General features: G+C 33.5%; 1 pseudogene; it reads left to right on the forward strand.

The window, feature by feature from the left end:
* The first annotated feature begins 1,109 nt into the window (after positions 1 to 1,109).
* LOC131072257 (polyubiquitin-like) lies at positions 1,110 to 25,346 on the forward strand (annotated as a pseudogene).
* The last annotated feature ends 215 nt before the right edge of the window (positions 25,347 to 25,561 follow it).

Here is a 25,561-nt window from a genome sequence, read left to right on the forward strand (position 1 = left end):
TAGAAAATAAGTGTACTTAGCTCAAACAAATGAATATACAGATATATGTTGGATCCAAAATAGTAAATTTGACAAATTGTTAGTTGTCTTAGAATCAAAATATTTGTTGAGAATATGTAGGGATGAGTTTGGGGATTAGGGACAAATCCATGATTATGGATCTATCGTGTACCTTCAAACTTGCAGACCACTTTTCTTCCCTTTGTGTGATGTGTCAACTGACTTCTTCTATAGTTCTTTATATATATGGATTGTTGATATTCATAAATACCTCATTGGGCTACTAGTCTATCCCAACGCCAAATTTCCTACTACGCCAATATGTACAAATATTTAAAAACATCAATCTCTAGTCACACATATTCTCTGACGATGCTTGTGTACGACTAAAGTCTTTTTTGTTTTCATATTAAAGATTGCAAATGCAAATAATAATAAAAGAACACTTGATATGTGGAGATGATTCAAATGAATACATTGAATTTTTTTTAATACAAGGACATAATAGTCTATTGTGCAAATTTGTGTTTAGTTTGAAAGGGTAAAGGTGAGAGTTAACTAAATTTCAGTTTGGCTAGGACATGTGTGATCATGACATTGTTACAATAACCATAAATTTGTTTTAATACATGATAGAAGCCAAATAACAAATAATAAATGTATAAGAGTGAATTATATATACATACATACCCCATATATATATATGGTAGGTGGATAGTATAGAGCATGTTATGGAAGTTTACACAAAATTATACTATTTGTATCTATCAAAGTAAACAACAGAATTAAATGAGAAATGGCATGCACATACAAATTTCACTTAACGACTATTTAGAAAACATAAATTTATAATATTTTTCACGGATTAATTTATAGTGATGTCGGGACGCAATAAATCGAAAACTCACCCTAATCTTCACATGTTGGCTGCTTGGTGGATTTTTATTTCTTTCATAGAACCACATATATGTTCCTCCGATCATATCTCCGTTACCACCTTTTACAATCTTCTATTCAGTTGTCAGAATTAGTTTGGTCGGTTACTATCGTAGCAGTTCTTTCGAGAAAAATATATATGTATATGTCCCTCCGATCATATCTAATTGAGGAGGTTTAGAGAAGAAAGTAAAGATGCAGATATTTGTGAAGACCCTGACAGGAAAAACAATCACCCTTGAGGTCGAGAGCAGTGATACCATCGACAATGTCAAGGCAAAAATTCAAGTGGGTGTTATTTCGGATTAAGTTTTCTCAATTTCCTCTCTCTTACCGAAGATGGATTTTTTATTATATTAATGGATTTTGTATGTTGAGTGCTGTAATTGATTGTGATGTTCCAGGACAAGGAGGGTATCCCGCCAGATCAGCAGCGGTTGATATTTGCTGGGAAACAGTTGGAAGATGGACGAACACTTGCGGATTATAATATCCAGAAGGAATCAACTCTGCATTTGGTGTTGAGGTTAAGGGGAGGCCTTTCCATCAAGGTGAAAACCCTTACGGGAAAAGAGGTAGAGATTGATATCGAACCCACTGATACCATCGAGCGGATCAAAGAGCTGGTCGAGCAAAGGGAAGTAATACCACCCCTACAGCAAAAGTAAGTAGTTATTCACATTGTTGTTTAGATTTTATTGTAACCCTAGTTTGTGGCTTGCTTTGATGTGTTGGGATAAAGATCTGTGGTATTCTTAGGGTTGTTTGAAATCTAATTATTCAAATAAGTTTTGTTGAACCATCCTTTTTCCCTATATTTTTTTTTTTTTTCAACAAGATAGATTCATAATTCCACAAATATAACGCTTATCCAACCTCAAAATTAAAAGAGTTATCCATCCTGATAATTATATAGGCCAACTACTTGTGGCAAGGTGTTGAAACAACAAAATACTATTCTTGATTTCCATGATTAATATTGTCCTGCAGGCTCATCTATGGGGGAAAACAACTGAACGATGAGAAAACAGCCAAAGATTATGGTTTTGAGGGAGGTTGTGTCCTCCATCTTGTGCTGGCTTTGCGCGGAGGCTGTTAATACATTTGTTTAGAGCTGTCATTCTTCTGTATGCAGCTGTCATGATGCATGTCGTTTGGCTGCTCGTCTCCCTGTTATTTGTTGAATGGGAGCAAAATATGAATAAAGCCATTTTCTCCATGATTTTTTCCTTTTAAAAATTTTATATCTACATAGTTTCCATCCCGATGTTTGAATTACATATCTGCTTGGCAATGAAGAGAAATTAATGAATATAAATACATCATTTTCTTCTTTACGTTGTTTTAATGGAATAGTACTTCAATATTGAGAAAGGAGTTTTACTCTCATGTTTTATATGGAACAATGAATATTTGCCAAAGCAAGCTGACTGCTTGTCATGATGTTATACTTTGCACATAAAGTAAATCAAATTGGATGTGATCAGAACGGCTTAAATCACACACACTAAGCTTATATTTCTAGATTTAAAAGTGTTAAATACTTCAAGTTGACTGACATTTTCTAGGCTTAATATGTTGTTTAATGTATGTTGTCACATTAAGAATACACTTTTACATTTAAAATATTAAAACACTCAACATTGACTAACATCCTATAGACTTAATATATTGGTTACTGTATGTGATTTAAGACTGACTGATGTGATGTGCATATAACAACAATCTCAGTCTACATTTCCACAAAGAAAAAGGAAACTTGTTCAGTACTTTTGTAGTTATGTACAATATGCTGTAATGTAGTAATGGTGTTAAACAGTTAAATACAACCATGTGTAGAATTATTTAATATGTTGTATGTACCTGTGTAGCCATCTTAATTCCACGTTGAGTTGGAAGTATGGATCATATAATCTCATGTCCAAATGAATCCAGACCAAGTACGGTATACACTGAATGGAAGAACACTTAATAGAAATTTTTTACTGTTTTGGCATTACTATGCATTGATGAAAGGCAATAGCGTCCATTTATGAAGGTATTGAATAGAAATATAATTTGCTCTATCCTTGGAACTTTTTTTAATAGAAAGACTGCAATGCATTGCACAAGATGTTACGCACTTTTTTGAGTCACAATACTTTTGAAAGTTTTGTATAATTTGAAGATTATTTCGACTTTTCTTTATAATTTATTTGGCTGCTTCTCTACTTGTCATTAGTATGGCTTTTATCGTTACCTTTCAAGAGCTGGATATTTGTTTCCTTTCCTTGTTTGTGCTTTTTGTCAGAATATCTGTAAAGAGAAATATTTTCAACTGTCAAAGCACAGGGATATTGTAAGAGGCGACTTCATAATTAATTCAGCCACTTCTCTACTTGCTTTCCCTGTTTGTGACTTTTGCAAGAATATCGTTAAAGAGGAATTAAGTTTGTTGAAACGCAACTAGTTGTCTTGCATGACGACGATTTACAAGAGAGGCTTGCAGAGTATTTATTATCGATGCTCTATAATGTCGCATAAGTTGCTAGCCATTACTACTTCAATTTGAGCTCCCAGCTTCTAATTTTGAAGCATCCATCTTCTGATAGTATAAATGTTGGGATTATTATTGCAAAAATATTTCAACAAGAGTTCTTAAACCAAACGGTAGACTTAAATATAAGAGAATTAATCATGGCAATTTTTATTTTCCTCTCCACCTTGGCTTGGTAGGCACAATAACATACAAACCATCATCAATGAGAAACTCCACACATGAAGTGGAAGAGCAAAGCTCCTTTATAATAGTAGCAATAGAAATCTTAGGGCATTTATCCTTGCTAGCAATTCCAACCACCATGTAATTGTTATAAACTAGATCTACAAACTAGGACCACCTAGGTCCTCCAAACTATATGCCTCCATCATAGTAAGACAATGTTCCTTTGAAACCCTAGGAGCCTTAGCAGAGTAGAAAGAGGGGTCAAACCAACAGTTTGCCCACTCGACATAGTAGGGTTATTGGAAGAGAAGAATATAAATCCTCTCTTGAGAGATTTCCTAATGTCACCCAATTTAGAACCAAATAAATTTAGTGTTGTAGAAGATAAAACATGCTTGAGAAATATTCCTTTGCAACTCCATCCATAACTCCAAGAGGGAAACATCCTCGTTAGAAATAAAATCTTTCGTCCATGCCTCCAACCATATCACCATGAGGGAATCATCCTCATCATCCACATTTGTATCTTGTAGGATTTACCGGTGAAGAAACATCTTTCCTTGACAATTTCTCACTTGTAACCATAGAAATACTTAATGGTTCAGAATCTACCATACCAAATTTCTTCAACAATTCCCTAGCATACTTAGTGTGACAGATGAAAATACCTTTATCAGTCTAAGTAATGTGCAAACCTAAAAAAAATTCATTTCCACAATCATAGACATTTCAAATTATTTCTCCATATTCTTAGAAAATTCCATGCATAACTTATCTTCACCTCCAAAAACGATGTCATCAAAAAAAAAATCAATAATCAATATATTATCATCAATGACTTTATAATATATATTACTGTCAGCATTATCTTTAGTGAAACCAAGATTCAAAATATATATATCTAACCTTGCATAGCAAGCACTAGGTGCATGTTTCAATCCATATAAAGCTTTCCTTAGCCTGCAAACCATGTTTGTATCATCTGAAAGTGAAAAACCATTAGGTTGCTCAATAAAAGCTTCCTCATCAAGATCCCCATTCAAAAATGCACACTTGACATCCATGTGATAAACCTTTTAGTTTTTATGTGCAGCATAGGCAAAAAATAATTTTATAGCTTCAATCCTAGCTATAGGTGCAAAAATCTAACCATAATCAATTCCTTCCTTATGAGAATATCCTTTACAAACCAATCTAGTTTTATTCCTTAAAACTTGTCCCTCTTCATTCAATTTATTTCTAAAAACCCATTTATTTCCAATAACTTTCTTATTTTTAGGCCGACGAACTAAAGTTTATATGTTATTCTTCTCTATCTAATCTAATTCTTCTTCCATAGCTTTCTTCCAACATTCATCTTTACATGCTTCAATTACTGATACCTGTTCAACTTGAGAAATTAAACATACTTCATTAGATAGCAATTTACATCTTGTCATCAATCCATCTTTCTTATCCCCAATGATCTGATGTTCTGAATCATTCAATCTCACATACCTAGGGGTCTTTTCACTCTCTGTTCCTCTTCCCAGATCTTCAGCTAATGTTGAATTTTTTGATACTACCGGAGTAACTGGTTCAACATTCTTCTCTAGTAAAGGTGCTACCAGTTTAGTTATAATTATTTTCACTGTCAGTTCTTGCTCATAAACTCTTATTTGACTTCTATTCAGCTCATCCACCTAGACATTAGCACTCTTCACAATTCTTAGCAATCTCTTGTTATAACATCTATATGCCTTGCTTTCATTTGAATAACCAAGAAAAATTCCTTCATCACATCTTGGATCAAATTTTCCAATGATATCATCTCTCCTAATATAACATTTACTACCAAAGATTACAGAATACTTAACTGTAGTTGTATTGCCAAACCATAATTCATAAGGTGTCTTATTGGTTTCACCTTTGATATGTACTATGTTGAATGTATAAACTGTTGTGCTCACTGCTTCTCTCCAATATATATGAGGTAGACTAGCTTCCATCATCATTGTTCTAGTAGCATCCAAGATGGTTTTGTTCTTCCTTTCTACAAATTCATTCTGTTGAAGTTTCTGGAGAGCTGGAAATTGTCTCCTTATGCCATGTATCTCATAAAAGTTATTACACTCACTGGATGTGAATTCTCCACCATGATTTGACCTTAAAAATTTAATCTTCAATCATGTCTCAGTTTGAACTTTAGCCTTAAATATTTTAAACTTTTCAAAAGCCTCAGATTTCTCCCTTAGAAAAGTAACCCACATCATTCTAGAATAATCATCAATGATTAGCTTAAAATATCTATCACCTTGAAAATTTTTAACTCTAGCAGGGCCACACAAATCAGTGTGAATAACTTGTATACTCTTAAAAGATTTCTGACCTATTTTCCCATTTGACATTCTTTACATAACAGATTATAGGGCTTCACAATCTTAGGTATATCTCTAACTGCCTTAGTTGAACTGATATTTAAAATGCAATCAAAATACACATGACATAGCCTTTTATGGCATAGCCAACTCTCATCAATTTGTGTAGTCAAACATGTCTTCTCACTGGAATTCAAATGAAATATATTACCTTTTATCTATGTACCAGTTGCAATCTCCAAACCAGATCTATTAATGATTTTGAATTTTCCATCCTTGAATTGTAATTGAAATCCCTTATCCACCAATTGTCCTACACTCAAAAGATTATGCCTTAAACATTCAACATAATAAATATTATAAATATTATGCTTACCATCCAATGATATAGTTCCTTTTCCCTTGATTATACATGATTTTGCATCTCCAAATCTAACCAGACCATCATCAAATTCTTGAAAAGATAGAAACTTCCTTTTATCTCCAAACATATAATGTGAACATCGACTGTCAATTACCCATTCATCTTTATTTTCAATTTTAGCAGCAAGTGCCTTCTCTTCAAGTAAATTATCTTCCAGTGCCAGAACATCTTCCTTGATAGCCGAGAACACCCATTCCTTTACATTGTTAGAACCACTAACAGAGTCTTGTGTCGTTTCATCATCATAATTAGTTACACCTTCCTCATCCAATATGTAGCATGATTTGTCTCGATTTTTCTTGTACTTATACTTGTTCTGATATCCGGGGTTAGGCTTAAAAGATCTTCTAACTCTTTCTTCAAATATTGAATTCCTTTCAGGACATCTAGATGCAAAAAGACCTATCTTATTACATGCAAAACATTTAAAATTGCTTCTCCTTCATACTTACTTCCTATCGGTCCTTTAGCTACTCTTCTAGAAAATAAGGCTTGAAGTTGCTCAAATTTTTGATCTTCTCTCTTCATATCATCCAATTTGCTTGCATATAAATCTTTCTAATATTGCTTGCCGGTTGATGATGCAGATGCATGAAAAGTAGGTTCAGATGTCACAGCTCTAGAGGGTCTAAATTCTTCAATCTCAAAAGTAGGTAATTTCCCAACCAAAGTATCTCTATTGACAAAAGTATTAGCCATTGTTCTCGATTCATTAATTGCAATAGCCTTCATCTTGTAAGACAATGGTAATGCTCTTAGAACTTTGGAAACTATTTCATCTTCACTGAAAGTTCGACCACAAAATTGAATTCTCATAACAATTTCTTTTACCGTTTCCATGAATGTAGTAATCCTTTCATCTTCTTCCATCTTCAAGTTTTCATATCTCACCTGGTAACCATCAAGTTTAGCAATCTTCATAGTATGGTCACCTTCATCAAGAGTCTCAAACTTGTCCCATATAACCTTTGCAGATGATATGTCAGTTAATCCCATTTTTTGTTGATTAGAAAGTGCACACAAGAGAGCTTCTCTTTCTCTACAGTCATTCTCAAACTCCTTATCCAATTTTGTTGGAGGAGGGTTTCTAGATGCTGGATTATGAGGTGTAACACTAGTATTTGTGATATCCCAAATCTCCTTACCAAGACATCTCATAGGAGTCTCCATCTGAATCTTCCATACTCTGTAATTTATTCCATCAAGCCTAGGAATATCTCTCTGAAATATAGCAACAGATGAACTAGATAAACTTGAACTGTTGGTTGCCATAGGATCTTCCTCAAGCGGTTAAGCATCTACAGAGAGGACCAAAGTTCTGAGACAAATTGTTAGATAGATCAAATAACCGGAAGACAACTGACAGGGGGGGTTTGAATCAGTTGCCACCATATTACCGGAACCTTAAGCAATTAAAACTTTAATACCGGAACCTAAGAGATTAATATCAGAATGCATAAACCAAATACCAAAATAGAAGATAAACAAATTAAGCATTAGCAATAATCATAGAATGAATACTATCCACACGAAATGAATATTTATACATTGAAAAACCGGTAAAGGGAAAACCCATGGTAGAAAGCCTACCACAGTTAGATAATACTTCTCTAGTAGGTATGAGAACTACATTTGAGGGGCTTGCGCTTGCAGGAAGGCTAACAACCTAGAGCACACTTCTCATCACAAAAGGAGTCTCACTGACAACATAGAAATCTACACTACAAGCCAAAGTAATAAATGAACTACAAAGATATCATTTCCTATGCCTGAGTATAGTTCCGATTAAGCTCAATAGCGTAGGACTAAATTGTCTTACATAAATCCAACTCAATCACCAATGATCGACCAAATCCTCTACCTGAATTATTATTACATTATTCACTCATTACATCCTCACATATCCCTTACACATATGATCTACAATGAGATCATACATCATATATATACAAACCCTCAACCATAAACAATAAGGTTGACCACTAGACAATAAAACAATTACATAATTACAAAACATGTCATTCTGAGACCAAACAAATAATATCCAACCCATAACACATCCCGAAAATACATCGAGAAGTCCAATTCACACGTTACATTAAGTTGATCCATAACCTAGATAATACCGAGACCCAATATAGGTCCATACATGCTAAAGAAATGATCCCAATAAACTAAATCTCAAACATGATCACCGTCAACATCCTGAATCTCCACTACAAGCCACACCAGCACCACTTATGCATATCATCAAAGATATTCAATAATGCTCTGTCGGTGAAACCCTCGCCAAAACAACAAACCAAGCATACTAGCAAACATAATTGTATCTGATCACCAGATCAAAACCAACTAACTGAACATGAGCATGAATAAGACAATTTCATAACCCAAACATACCGTAGCATACCGAATCATACTAGATCATGATGATCCAATCCAACTAGAAACAAAACAACCTACCAAGACCACAAGGATACTAGTAAAGAAACCAAAACAACTACTGTTGACATCAATGAAAAAATATCAATGCAACACATAATCAATTCCTCCAAATGGCCAAAATAATGTGGGGTCTCACATTATGAAAATGTATTTAGTTTAACATTTGGGAAAATATTAAGGAAATGAAAAATTACTAACCAATATTGAATAAGAGGCCCATGGTTTTTTAATATCATCGTATTAGTTACATGGTTTAGTGTACCCTTACTTGGACGTTTTTCATGATTTTGATTATTTCAAAGAAAACACAAGAGCAATTGTCTAAGGTTGGCTAGTTGAGGTTTTAAGTATTCTTTTGAAAATTTCATATGTAAAGCATGGCATGGGATGTGAGGGTTCATGTTTGAAGACATGTAGGATTCATTAGAAAGGTTTGATGTGTTACAGGTATTCATGGAGGCCCTCTAGATGTATAATAATATTTATTGTTGAATATTAAATTGAGAATGGATAGTTTTTGAGGATAGTGTTTTTTCCCTTGATATTTAGCTAAGGTACCTCTTGTGTTATATTTGATGGTATGTTGCCTATTCTATTCCACATGGATTATGAATACTTCTTTGCATAGATTTTTCTTTTGGGTTACGTGTAAATTGTCATTATATGGTACACGTGTTATATCTATAATGCATATGTACACATTTCATATACTTGAATATAAATGTAAATAAAATTCAGTATATCTTATATAGACATTTAAACTAGTTATAACATAATGCATCACTAAATCCTTGAGATCCATGGACTATGGAAATCTAATCTCTCTTAGTAAAAATTTATTAAGGTATAAGTTGTCATCCCATGAAAGATGTGTAGTGTCATAAAATTGTGACCCTAGCAATTTATGACTACATTAGGGTCCTCACACATACGAACTCGAATCCTCTAGCCTGATTGGAGACTGCAGAGTGCTCAGCTTTCAAAAATAGCTTCTTCATTGGCCTCCACATCACCCTCTGCACACTTTTCCCAAGAGAAAGGGGTAGGATAGGGGCGTGGTGCCCTTGTCCTCCCAGGAAAGGGGCATGGTGCTCCTGTCCATGCCCTATTTTGGGACAAGACCTCTCTAGAGCATGCATTGTGGTTTGTGCAGTGAGTGGGGAATCTCCCCACTATTGGCTCATGATGAAATTCAAATCCTTCAAACATGTATTTAAGGGGCATTCGCCCTCTCATTTGCATAAGTGGAAATTGCACGAGTTTAATAGGTGGAATTTTGATAAGGTCATAAGCGATCAAGAGCATTGAAACATTCAAGCTTTCTTTTCAAGCATTGAGCATTCTCAAGTCTCCCATCAAGGCTAGGTGTTGCATTCAAACCAAGGATTCAACCATTAAAGAGGATATTGATTCCAACATACAATTCCATACAAACATTTCTATCAACATTGCTACTACAACCTCCCTTGAGGTGATTTATAGTGCAGTCTTTCATTTACATCCTGCTTGCAAGTACTTTCTTTCATTACTTGCTTAATTCCCAAACCGGGGTTTCACCTAAAGGCAAACCCCCAATCCCAACACATTTCCCTTTCTTTTCTATGTGTGGGTTGTAGGTGCGCAGTTGTACTTCCGAATTCGAGCTTTATTTGCAAAGGCGGAAAAACCCTTTTTGTTTTGTGGATTTTTCCGAGGACCGTGTACATTCCCACCACGGTCAAGACAATGTTTCATCAAATTTGCAGGGGGACGTCATCTTGATATTTTACTGCTAAATCTAGGTGTGCAACTTCATCCCATATTCAAATCTCAACTTATAGTCGATTCTTTTTCACTTTTACACTGCACAATTCAATCAATTTCCTTTCCATTTCAAACAAAGGAAGAAGGGATCATTCTAACATTCTTAATTCATTCAGAATTCAATCTATCATCTTTGTGTGGAGATTGAATCTATTGAATTATCTCCTATTTTCCTAATGTAATAGTGAAAAGTGTTTGAAGGCTAATCAATAGTGAAACTATGATCTCTCTCTATTTCAAGGAAAGGATTAGTTTTTCTCTTGATCTATCACTCATCATTTTCCCACCATTACAAGATAGTGATGTGAAGAATAGGTGTTCACAAAGTAAACTCGATTTGTAGAAGAATAATAATTACATAGGACACCATCATATTTATGAATAATATAAAATTATTGATATAATACTATCATGATATCTTAAATATATGTATCATTACTAAGTATGCTAGTGTCATGCATATATAAATCATATTATAAATCATTGCATACTATATGTTAAACATTTTTATAATGCATATGATTATCATGGATTATTCAAATAAAGAAACAAAGAATCTCTAATAGCATAGGAGATGCACGAATCAACTCAATGAAGGATGGAAAAGATGAAATATGGTGGAACAAAATCTCCATATAAAGGACACTCACATTCATAGTATAAAATTGCATATGCATGTCAGTGATAGATGTTTCATATGATAAGAGAGATATGAACATGCCAAAACCTAAAATAAATAAATGCAAATTATCAAGGGAGAAAACCCTGATAAGTTTCATAATGATAGGATATAAATGATGAGTCAATATGCATTCACAAACCTTAAGTGAAACATAGAAGCCTACAAAAATGAAAACCTAGAAAAAACTAAATCTGAATGAAAAATTAGAATTATATTAGATTTTCAAATATTAATTATAAATTGTAAAATTCAAGATAATGTTGTGTAGGATCAATCGAGATCTCCGAATGTACAGGAAAATGAGAATTTCTTAAATTTAGTTTCGGAAAATCCAACTAAAATATAAAGACATAAACATAATCAAGCCAAACTAATGAATGATGCCACTAGCTAGGATTGATAATATGTCAATTAATCAATAACAGTGAATAGAAAATAAGTGTACTTAGCTCAAACAAATGAATATATAGATATATGTTGTATCCAAAATAGTAAATTTGACAAATTGATAGTTGTCTTAGAATCAAAATATTTGTTGAGAATATGTAGGGATGAGTTTGGGGATTAGAGACAAATCCATGATTATGGATCTATCATGTACCTTCAAACTTGCAAACCACTTTTCTTCCCTTTGTGTGATGTGTCAACTGACTTCTTCTATAGTTCTTTATATATATGGATTGTTGATATTCATAAATACCTCATTGGGCTACTAGTCTATCCCAACGCCAAATTTTTTACTATGCCAATATGTACAAATATTTGAAAACATCAATCTCTAATCACACATATTCTCCTACGATGCTTGTGTACAACTAAAATTGATTTTGTTTTCATATTAAAGATTGCAAATGCAAATAACAATAAAATAACACTTGATATGTGGAGATGATTCAAATGAATACATTGAATTTTTTTTAATACAAGGACATAATAGTCTATTGTGCAAATTTGTGTTTAGTTTGAAAGGGTAAAGGTGAGAGTTAACTAAATTTCAGTTTGGCTAGGACATGTGTGATCATGACATTGTTACAATAACCATAAATTTGTTTTAATACATGGTAGAAACCAAATAACAAATAATAAATGTATAAGAATGAATAATATATACATACATACCCCATCTATATATATATAGTAGGTGGATAGTATAGACCATGTTATTGAATTTTACACAAAATTATACTATTTGTATCTCATCAAAGTAAACAACAGAATTAAATGAGAAATGGCATGCACATACAAATTTCACTTGCGACTATTTAGGAAACATAAATTTATAATATCTTTCACGGATTATTTTATAGTGATGTCCGGGCGCAATAAATCGAAAACTCTCCCTAATCTTCACATGTTGGCTGCTTGGTGGATTATTATTTCTTTCATAGAACCATATATATGTTCCTCCGATCATATCTCCGTTACCACCTTTTACAATCTTCTATTCAGTTGTCAGAATTAGTTTGGTCGGTTACTATCGTAGCAGTTCTTTCAAGAACAATATATATGTATATGTCCCCCTGATCATATCTAATTGAGGAGGTTTAGAGAAGAAAGTAAAGATGCAGATATTCCTGAAGACCCTGACAGGAAAAACAATCACCCTTGAGGTCGAGAGCAGTGATACCATCGACAATGTCAAGGCAAAAATTCAAGTGGGTGTTATTTCGTATTAAGTTTTCTCAATTTCCTCTCTCTTACCGAAGATGGATTTTTTATTATATTAATGGATTTTGTATGTTGAGTGCTGTAATTGATTGTGATGTTCCAGGACAAGGAGGGTATCCCACTGGATCAGCAGCGGTTGATATTTGCTGGGAAACAGTTGGTAGATGGACGAACACTTGCGGATTATAATATCCAGAAGGAATCAACTCTGCATTTGGTGTTGAGGTTAAGGGGAGGCCTTTCCATCAAGGTGAAAACCCTTACGGGAAAAGAGGTAGAGATTGATATCGAACCCACTGATACCATCGAGCGGATCAAAGAGCTGGTCGAGCAAAGGGAAGGAATACCACCCCTACAGCAAAAGTAAGTAGTTATTCACATTGTTGTTTAGATTTTATTGTAACCCTAGTTTGTGGCTTGCTTTGATGTGTTGGGATAAAGATCTGTTGTATTCTTAGGGTTTTTGGAGATCTAATTGTTCAAATAAGTTTTGTTGAACCATCCTTTTTCCCTATATTTTTTTTTTTTTTCAACAAGAACGATTCATAATTCCGCAAGAATACCGCTTATCCAACCTCAAAGTCATAAATGAGTTATCCATCCTGATAATTATATAGGCCAACTACATGTGGCAAGGTTTTGAAACAACAAAATACTGTTCTTGATTTGCATGATTAATATTGTCCTGCAGGCTCATCTATGGGGGAAAACAACTGAACGATGAGAAAACAGCCAAAGATTATGGTTTTGAGGGAGGTTGTGTCCTCCATCTTGTGCTGGCTTTGCGCGGCGGCTGTTAATACATTTGTTTAGAGCTGTCATTCTTCTGTATGCAGCTGTCATGATGCATGTCGTTTGGCTGCTCGTCTCCCTGTTATTTGTTGAATGGGAGCAAAATATGAATAAAGCCATTTTCTCCATTATTTTTTCATTTTAAAATTTTTATATCTACATAGTTTCCATCCCGATGTTTGAGTTACATATCTGCTTGGCAATGAAGAGAAATTAATGAATATGAATACATCATTTTCTTCTTTATGATTTTTTAATGAAATAGTACTGCAATATTGAAAATGGAGTTTTACTCTCACGTTTTATATGGAACAATGAATATTTGCCTAAGCAAGCTGACTGCTTGTCATAATGTTATACTTAGTACATAAAGTAAATCAAATTGGATGTGATGGGAACGGCTTAAATTCCACACACTAAGTTTATATTTCTAGAGTTAAAAGTGTTAAATACTTAAAGTTGACTGACATTTTCTAGGCTTAATATGTTGTTTAATGTATGTTGTCACATTAAGAATACACTTTTACATTTAAAATGTTAAAACACTCAACATTGACTAACATCCTCTAGACTTAATATATTACTTACTGTGTGTGATTTAAAACTGACTGATGCGACGTGCATATAACAATTATCTCAATCTACATTTCCACAAAGAAAAAGGAAACTTGTTCAGTACTTTTGTAGTTATGTACAATATGCTGTAATGTAGTAATGGTGTTAAATAGTTAAATACAACCATGTGTAGAATTATGCAATATGTTGTATGTACCTGTGTAGCCATCTTAATTCCACGTTGAGTTGGAAGTATGGATCATATAATCTCATGTCCAAATGAATCCAGACCAAGTACGGTATACACTGAATGGAGGAACACTTAATAGGAAATTTGTTCTGTTTTGGCATTATATGCATTGATGAAAGGCAATAGCGTCCACTTATAAAGGTATTGAACAGAAATATAATTTGCTCTATCCTTGGAACATTTTTTTAATAGAAAGACTGCAATGCATTGCACAAGATGTTACGCACATTTTTGAGTCACAATACTTTTGAAAGTTTCCTATAATTTGAAGAAACAATATTATTTCGACTTTTCTTTATAATTTATTTGGCTGCTTCTCTACTTGTCATTAGTATGGCTTATATCGTTACCTTTCAAGAGCTGGATATTTGTTTCCTTTCCTTGTTTGTGCTTTTCGTCAGAATATCTGTAAAGAGAAATATTTCCAACTGTCAAAGCACAGGGATATTGCAAGAGGCGACTTCATAATTAATTCAGCAACTTCTCTACTTGCTTTCCCTGTTTGTGACTTTTGTAGCAATATCGTTAAAGAGGAATTAAGTTTGTTGAAACGCAACTAGTTATCTTCCATGACGACGATTTACAATAGAGGCTTGCATTATCGATGCTCTATAATGTCGCATAAGTTGCTAGCCATTTCTACTTCAATTTGAGCTATCAGCTTCTAATTTTGAAGCATCCATCTTCTGATAGTATCCATGTTGGGATTATTATTGCAAAAATCTTTCAACAAGAGTTCTTAAACCAAACGGTAGACTTAATTATAAGAGAATTATTCATGGCAATTTGTATTTTCCTCTTTTCCTCTCCACAATGGCTTGGTAGGGACAATGACATATGAGCCATCATCAATGAGAAACTCCACACATGAAGTGGAAGAGCAATGCTCCTTTATAATAGTAGCAATGGGCACGCAAAATATCAATAGAAATCTTAGGGCATTTATCCTTGCTAGCAATTCCAACCACCATGCAATTGTTATTAACTAGATCTACAAACTAGGACCACCTAGGTCCTCCAAACTGTATGCCTCCATCATAGTAGGACACTATTCCTTTGAAACCCTAGGAGCCTTAGCAGAGTAGAAAGAGGGGTCAAACCAACAGTTTGCCCACTCTACATAGTAGAGTTTTTGGAAGAGAAGAATATAAATCCTCTCTTGACAGATTTCCTAATGTCACCCAATTTAGAACCAAATAAATTTAGTGTTGTAGAAGATAAAATGTGCTTGAGAAATATTCCTTTGCAACTCCATCCATAACTACATAATCATAGACATTTCCATAATCATAGACATTTCAAATTATTTCTCCATATTCTAAGAAAATTCCATGCACAACATATCTTCACCTCCAAAAATGATGTCATCAACAAAAAAATCAATAATCAATATATTATTATCAATGACTTTTTAATATAGATTACTGTCAGCATTACCTTTAGTAAAACCAAGATTCAAAATATATTTATCTAACCTTGCATAGAAAGCACTAGGTGCATGTTTCAATCCATATAAAGCTTTCCATAGCCTACAAACCATGTTTGTATCATCTAAAAGTGTAAAACCATTAGGTTGCTCAATAAAAACTTCCTCATCAAGATCTCCATTCAAAAATGCACACTTGACATCCATCTAATAAACCTTTTAGTTTTTATGTGTAGCATAGGCAAGAAATAATCTTACAGCTTGAATCCTAGCTATAGGTGCAAAAATTTCACCATAATTAATTCCTTCCATATGAGAATATCCTTTACAAACCAATCTAGTTTTATTCCTTATAACTTGTCCCTCTTCATTCAATTTATATCTAAAAACCCATTTATTTCCAATAACTTTCTTATTTTTAGGCCAAGAAACTAAAGTTTATGTGTTATTCTTGTCTATCTGATCTAATTCTTCTTCCATAGGTTTCTTCCAACATTCATATTTACATGCTTCAATTACTGATACTGGTTCAACTTGAGAAATTAAACATACTTCATTAGATAGCAATTTAAATCTTGTCATCAATCTATCTTTCTTATCCCCAATGATTTGATGTTCAGAATGATTCAATCTCACATACCTAGGGGCCTTTTCACTCTCTGTTCCTCTTCCCAGATCTTTAGCTAATGTTGAAATTTTTGATACTACCGGAGTAACTAGTTCAACATTTTGTTCTAGTAAAGGTGCTACCGGTTTAGTTATAATCATTTCCATTGTTGGTTCTTGCTCATAACCTCTGATTTGACTTATTTTTAGCTCATCCACCAAGACATTAGCACTCTCCGCAATTCTTAGCAATCTCTTGTTATAACATCTATATGCCTTGCTTTCATTTGAATAACCAAGAAAAATTCCTTCATCACATCTAGGATCAAATTTTCCAATGACATCATCTCTCCTAATATAACATTTACTACCAAAGATTATAGAATACTTAACTGTAGTTGTATTGCCAAACCATAATTCATAAGGTGTCTTATTGGTTTCTCTTTTGATATGTATGTTGAATGTATAGACTGTTGTGCTCATTTCTTCTCTCCAATATATATGAGGTAGACTAGCTTCCATCATCATTATTCTAGCAGCATCCGAGATGGTTTTATTCTTCCTTTCTAAAACTTCATTTTGTTGAGGTTTCTGGAGTGCAGAAAATTGTCTCCTTATGCCATGCATCTCATAAAAGTTATTAAACTCACTGGATGTGAATTCTCCACCATGATCTGACCTTAAAAATTTAATCTTCAATCATGTCTCAGTCTGAACTTTAGGTTTAAATATTTTAAACTTTTCAAAAGGCTCAGATTTCTCTCTTAGAAAAATAACCCACATCATTCTAGAATAATCATCAATGATTAGCTTAAAATATCTATCACCTTGAAAACTTTTAACTCTAGCAGGGCCACACAAATCAATATGGATAACTTGTATACCCTTAAAAGAGGTTCTGACGTGTTTTCCCATTTGACATTCTTTACATAGCAGACTATAGGGCTTCATAGTCTTAGGTATATCTCTAACTCCCTTAGTTGAACTGATCCTTACAATGCAATCAAAATTCACAGGACATAGCCTTTTATGCCATAGCCAACTCTCATCAATTTGTGCAATCAAACATGTCTTCTCACTAAAATTCAAATGAAATATATTACATTTTATCTATGTACCAGTTGCAATCTCCAAACCAGATCTATTAATGATTTTGAATTTTCCATCCTTGAACTGTAATTGAAATCCCTTATCCACCAATTGTCCTACACTCAAAAGATTATGCCTTAAACCTTCAACATAATAAATATTATAAATATTATGCTTACCATCCAATGATATAGTTCCTTTTCCCTTGATTATACATGAATTTCCATCTCCAAATCTAACCAGACCATCATCAAATTCTTGAAAAGATAGAAACTTCCTTTTATCTCCAATCATATAATGTGAACATCCACTGTCAATTACCCATTCATCTTTATCTTCAATTTCAGTAGCAAGTGCCTTCTCTTCAAGTAAATTATCTTCCAGTGCCAGAACATCTTCCTTAATAGCCAGGAACACCCATTCCTTTACATTGTCGGAACCACAAACAGAGTCTTGTGTTGTTTCATCATCATAATTAGTCACACCTTCCTCATCCGCTATGTAGCATGATTTGTCTCTGTTTTTCTTCTACTTATACTTGTTCTAATATCCAGGGTTAGCCTTAAAAGATCTTCTACCTCTTTCTTCAAATCTTGAATTCCTTTCAGAACATCTAGATGCAAAATGACCTATCTTATTACATGCAAAATATTTAAAAGTTGCTTTTCCTTCATACTTACTTCATATCGGTCCTTTAGGTACTCTTCTAGAAAATAAGGCTTCAAGTTGCTAAAATTCTTCATATTCTCTCTTAATATCATCCAATTCTCTTACATATAAATCTTTCTGATATTGCTTGTTGGTTGATGATGCAGATGCATGAAAAGTAGGTTCAGACTTCACAACTCTAGAGGTTCCAAATTCTTCAATCTCAAAAGTAGATAATTTCTCAACCAAAGTATCTGTATTGACAAAAGTATTAGCCATTGTTCTCAATTCATTAATTTCAATAGCCTTCATCTTGTAAGACAATGGTAATGCTCTTAGAACTTTTGAAACTATTTCATCTTCACTTAGTGTTCCACCACAACATTGAATTCTCATAACAATTTCATTTACCCTTTCCATGAATGCAGTAATCCTTTCATCTTCTTCCATCTTCAAGTTTTCATATCTCACCCGGTAACCATCAAGTTTAGCAATCTTCATAGTAGGGTTACCTTCATCAAGAGTCTCCAGCTTATCCCATATAACCTTTGTAGATGATTTGTCAGTTAATCCCATTATTTGTTGATTAGAAATTGCACACAAGAGGGATTCTCTTTCTCTACAATCATTCTCAAACTCCTTATCCAAGTTTGGCAGAGGAGGGTTTCTAGATGCTGGATTATGAGGTGTAACACTATTATCTGTGATCTCCCAAATCTCCTTACCAAGACATCTCATATGAGTCTACATCTGAATCTTCCATACTCTATTATTTGTTCCACCAAGCCTAGGAATATCTCTCTGAAAGATAGAAACAAATGAACTAGATGAACTTGAACTGTTGGTTGCCATAGGATCTTCCTCAAGCAGTTAAGCTTCTATAGAGAGGACCAAAGTTCAGAGATAAATTGTTAGACAGATCAAATACTAGAAGTCAACTGAGATGGGGGGTTGAACCAGTTGCCACCATATTACTGGAACCTTAAGCAATTAAAACTTTAATATCAGAACCTAAAAGACTAATATCGAAATGCATAAACCAAATACCAAAATAGAAGATAAACAAATTAAGCATAAGAAATAATCATAGAATAAATACCATCCACATGAAACCAAGGTTTATACATGGAAAACCCAGTAAAGGGAAAACCCATGGTGGAAAGCCTACCCACAGTTAGATAATACTTCTCTAGTAAGTATGTGAATTACAATTGAGGGGCTTGCGCTTGCAGGAAGGCTAACAACCTAGAGTACACTTCTCATCACAAAAGGAGTCTCACTGACTACATATAAATCTAGACTACAATCCAAAGTAATAAATAAACTAAAAAGATATCATCTCCTATGCCTGAGTATAGTTCCAGTTAAGCTCAATAGTAGAGGACTAAATTGTCTTACATAAACCCAACTCAATCACCATTGCTAGACCAAATCCTCTACCTAAATTATTATTACATTATTCGCTCGTTACATCCTCACATATCCTTTATACATATGATCTACAATGAGATCATACATCATATATATACAAACTCTTGACCATAAATAATAAGGTCGGCCACTAGACAACAAACCAATTATATAATTACAAAACATATCATCCTGAGACCAAACAAATAATATCCAACCCATAATACATATCGAAAATACATTGAAAAGTCCAATTCACACGTTACATTAAGTTTATCCATAACCTAGATAATACTAAGACCCAATATAGGTACATAGATGCTAAAGAAATGACCCCAATCAACTAAATCTCAAACATGATCACCATCAATATCTTGAATCTCCACTAGAAGCCACACCAAAATCACTTATGCATATCATCAAAGATATTCAATAATTCTCTGTCGGTAAAACCCTCCTTGGAACAACAAACCAAGCATACTAGCAAACATGATAGCATCTGATCACCAGATCAAAACAGACTAACTGAACATGAACATGAATAAGACAATTTCGTAACCCAAACATACCAGAGCATACCAGATCATACTGGATCATGATGATCCAATCCAACCAAAAACCAAACAACCTACCGACACCAAAAGGATATCGGCAAAGAAACCAAAACAACTACTGCTGACATCAATGAAAATATATCAATGCAACACATAATCAATTCCTCCAAATGGCCAACATAATGTGGGGTCCAACATTATGAAAATGTATTTAATTTATAATTTGGGAAAATATTAATGAAGTGAAAAATTACTACCCAATATTGAATAAGAGGCTCATGGTTTTTTAATGTCATGGTATTAGTTACATGGTTTTAGGTAAATATTACTTGGTGTTTTTTCATGATTTTGATTATTTAGAAGAAAACACAAGAGCAATTGTCTAAGGTTGGCTAGTTGAGGTTTTAAGTATTCTTTTGAAAATTTCATATGTAAAGCATGGCATGGGATGTGAGGGTTCATGTTTGAAGACATGTAGGATTCATTAGAAAGGTTTGATGTGTTACAAGAATTCATGGAGGCCCTATAGATGTATAATAATATTTATTGTTGAATATTAAATTGAGAATGGATAGATTTTGAGGATAGTGTTTTTTCCCTTGATATTTAGCTAAGGTACCTCTTGTGTTGTATTTGATGGTATGTTGCGTATTATATTCCACATGGATTATGAATACTTCTTTGCATAGATTTTTCTTTTCGGTTACATGTAAATTGTCAATATATACTACATGTGTTATATCTATAATGCATATGTACACATTTCAAATACTTGAATATAAATGTAAATAAAATTCAGTATATCTTATATAGTCATTTAAAATTGGTTATAACATAATGCATCAATAAATCCTTGAGATCTATGGAGTATAGAAATCTAATCTCTCTTAGTAAAAATTTATTAAGGTATAAGTTGTCATCCCATGAAAGATGTGTAGTGTCATAAAATTGTGACCTTAGCAATTTATGACTACATTAGGGTCCTCATGCATGCGAACTCAAATCCTCTAGAGTGCTCAACTTTCAAAAATAGCTTCTTCATTGGCCTCCACATCACCCTCTTTGCACTCTACCCTAGAGAAAGGGTTAGGATAGAGGCGTGGTGCCCTTGTCCTCCCAGGATAGGGGTGTGGCACCCTTGTCCGTGCCCTCTTTTGCGGCAAGACCTTTCTAGAGGATGCATTGTGGTTTGTGCAATGAGCGGGAAATCTCCCCGCTGCTGGCTCATGATGAAATTCAAATCCTTCAAACATGTATTTAAGGGGCATTTGTCCTCTCATTTGCATAAGTGGAAATTGCTTGAGTTTAATAGGTGGAATTTTGATAAGGTCATAAGAAATCAAGAGCATTCAAGCATTCAAGCTTTCTTTTCCAGCATTGAGCAATCCCAAGTCTCCCTTCAAGGCTAGGTGTTGCATTCAAATCAAGGATTCAACCATTAAAGAAGACATTGCTTCCAACATACAATTCCATACAAACATTTCTATCAACATCGCTACTACAACCTCCCTTGAGGTGATTTATAAATCACTCTTTCATTTACATCTACTTGCAAGTACTTTCTTTCATTACTTGCTTAATTCCCAAACCGGGGTTTGATCTAAAATCAAACCCCCAATCCCAACACATTTCCCTCTCTTTTCTATGTGTGGGTTGTAGGTGCGCAATTGTACTTGCAGATTCAAGTTTTATTTGCAGAGGTGAAAAAACCCTTTTTGTTTTGCGGATTTTTCGGAGGACTGTGTACATTCCTGACATGGTCAAGACAACATTTCATAAAAATTTGCAGGGCGACTTCGTCTTGACATTTTACTGCCAAATCCAGGTGCACAACTTCATCTAATATATAGATCTCAAGTTATAATCGATTCTTTTTCACTTTTACACTACATAATTCAATCAATTTCCTTTCCATTTCAAACAAAAGAAGAAGGGATCATCCTAACATTCTTAATTCATTCAAAATTCAATCTATCATCTTGGTGTGGAGATTGAATCTAGTGAATTATCTCCTATCTTCCTAATGTAATAGTGAAAAGTGTTTGAAGGATAATCAATAGTGAAACTATCATCTCTCTCTCTTTGAGGGAAATGATTAGTTTTTCTCCTTATCTATCACTCATCATTTTCCCATGATTGCAAGATGTTGATGTGAAGAATAGGTGTCCACTAAGTAAACTTGATTTGTAGAAGAATAATAATTATGTAGGAAACCATCATGTTTATGAATAATATAAAATTATTGATATAATACTACCATGATATATTAAATATATGTATCATTACTGAGTATGCTAGTGTCATGCATATATGAATCATATTATAAATCATTGCATACTATATGTTAATCATTTTTATAATGCATATGATTATCATGGAATATTCAAATAAAGAAACAAAGAATCTCTAATAGCATAAGATATGCACGAATCAACTCAATAAAGGATGGAAAAGATGAAATATGGTGGAACAAAATCTCCATATATAAGACACTCACATTCATAGTATAAAATTGCATATGCATATCAGTGATAGATGTTTCATATGATAAGAGAGATATGAACATGCCAAAACCTAAAATAAATAAATGCAAATTATCTAGGGAGAAAACCCTGATAAGTTTCATAATGATAGGATATAAATGATGAGTCAATATGCATTCCCAAACCTTAAGTGAAAGATAAAAGCGTATAAAAATGAAAACCTAGAAAAAACTAAATATGAATGAAAAATTAGAACAATATTATATTTCAAAATATTAATTATCAATTATAAAATTCAAGATAATGTTGTGTAGGATCAATCGAGTTCTCCGAATGTAAAGGAAAATGAAAAATTCTTAAATTTAGTTTTGGAAAATCCAACTAAAATGTAAAGACATAAACATAATCAAGCCAAACTAATGAATGATGCCACTAGCTAGGATTGATAATATGTCAATTAATCAATAATAGTGAATAGAAAATAAGTGTACTTAGGTCAAACAAATGAATATACAGATATATGTTGGATCCAAAATAGTAAATTTGACAAATTGATAGTTGTCTTAGAATCAAAATATTTGTTGAGAAAATGTAGGGATGAGTTTGGGGATTAGGAACAAATCCATGATTATGGATCTATCGTGTACCTTCAAACTTGCAGACCACTTTTCTTCACTTTGTGTGATGTGTCAACTGACTTCTTCTCTAGTTCTTTATATATATGGATTGTCGATATTCATAAATACCTCGTTGGAATACTAGTGTATCCCAACGCCAATTTTTTGACTACGCCAATATGTACAAATATTTGAAAACATCAATCTCTTATCACACATATTCTCCTACGATGCTTGTGTACAACTAAAATCTTTTTTGTTTTCATATTAAAGATTGCAAATGCAAATAACAATAAAATAACACTTGATATGTGGAGATGATTCAAATGAATACATTGAATTTTTTTTAATACAAGGACATAATAGTCTATTGTGCAAATTTGTGTTTAGTTTGAAAGGGTAAAGGTGAGAGTTAACTAAATTTCAGTTTGGCTAGGACATGTGTAATCATGACATTGTTACAATAACCATAAATTTGTTTTAATACATGATAGAAACCAAATAAAAAATAATAAATGTATAAGAATGAATAATATATATATACATACCCCATATATATATATATATGGTAGGTGGATAGTATAGACCATGTTATGGATGTTTACACAAAATTATACTATTTGTATCTCATCAAAGTAAACAACAGAATTAAATGAGAAATGGCATGCACATACAAATTTCACTTACGACTATTTAGAAAACATAAATTTATAATTATTTTCACGGATTATTTTATAGTGATGTCGGGGCGCAATAAATCGAAAACTCTCCCTAATCTTCACATGTTGGCTGCTTGGTGGATTTTTATTTCTTTCATAGAACCATATATATGTTCCTCCGATCATATCTCCGTTACCACCTTTTACGATCTTCTATTCAGTTGTCAGAATTAGTTTGGTCGGTTACTATCGTAGCAGTTCTTTCGAGAAAAATATATATGTATATGTCCCTCCGATCATATCTAATTGAGGAGGTTTAGAGAAGAAAGTAAAGATGCAGATATTTGTGAAGACCCTGACAGGAAAAACAATCACGCTTGAGGTCGAGAGCAGTGATACCATCGACAATGTCAAGGCAAAAATTCAAGTGGGTGTTATTTCGGATTAAGTTTTTTCAATTTCCTCTCTCTTACCGAAGATGGGTTTTTTATTATATTAATTGATTTTGTATGTTGAGTGCTGTAATTAATTGTGATGTTCCAGGACAAGGAGGGTATCCCACCAGATCAGCAGCGGTTGATATTTGCTGGGAAACAGTTGGAAGATGGACGGTAACTTGCGGATTATAATATCCAGAAGGAATCAACTCTGCATTTGGTGTTGAGGTTAAGGGGAGGCCTTTCCATCAAGGTGAAAACCCTTACTGGAAAAGAGGTAGAGATTGATATCGAACCCACTGATACCATCGAGCGGATCAAAGAGCTGGTCGAGCAAAGGGAAGGAATACCACCCCTACAGAGAAAGTAAGTAGTTATTCACATTGTTGTTTAGATTTTATTGTAACCCTAGTTTGTGGCTTGCTTTGATGTGTTGGGATAAAGATCTGTGGTATTCTTAGGGTTTTTTGGAATCCAATTGTTCAAATAAGTTTTGTTGAACCATCCTTTTTCCCTATATATTTTTTTTTTCAACAAGAAAGATGCATAATTCCACAAATATAACGCTTATCCAACCTCAAAATCATAAAAGAGTTATCCATCCTGATAATTATATAGGCCAACTACATGTGGCAAGGTGTTGAAACAACAAAATACTATTCTTGATTTCCATGATTAATATTGTCCTGCAGGCTCATCTATGGGGGAAAACAACTGAACGATGAAAAAACAGCCAAAGATTATGGTTTTGAGGGAGGTTGTGTCCTCCATCTTGTGCTGGCTTTGCGCGGCGGCTGTTAATACATTTGTTTAGAGCTGTCATTATTCTGTATGCAGCTGTCATGATGCATGTCGTTGGGCTGTTCGTCTCCCTGTTATTTGTTGAATGGGAGCAAAATATGAATAAAGCCATTTTCTCCATGATTTTTTCCTTTTAAAAATTTTATATCTACATATTTTCTATCCCGATGTTTGAGTTACATATCTGCTTGGCAATGAAGAGAAATTAATGAATA

This window comes from Cryptomeria japonica, chromosome 10, assembly GCF_030272615.1.
Source record: "Cryptomeria japonica chromosome 10, Sugi_1.0, whole genome shotgun sequence".
Taxonomy (NCBI): Eukaryota; Viridiplantae; Streptophyta; class Pinopsida; order Cupressales; family Cupressaceae; genus Cryptomeria; species Cryptomeria japonica.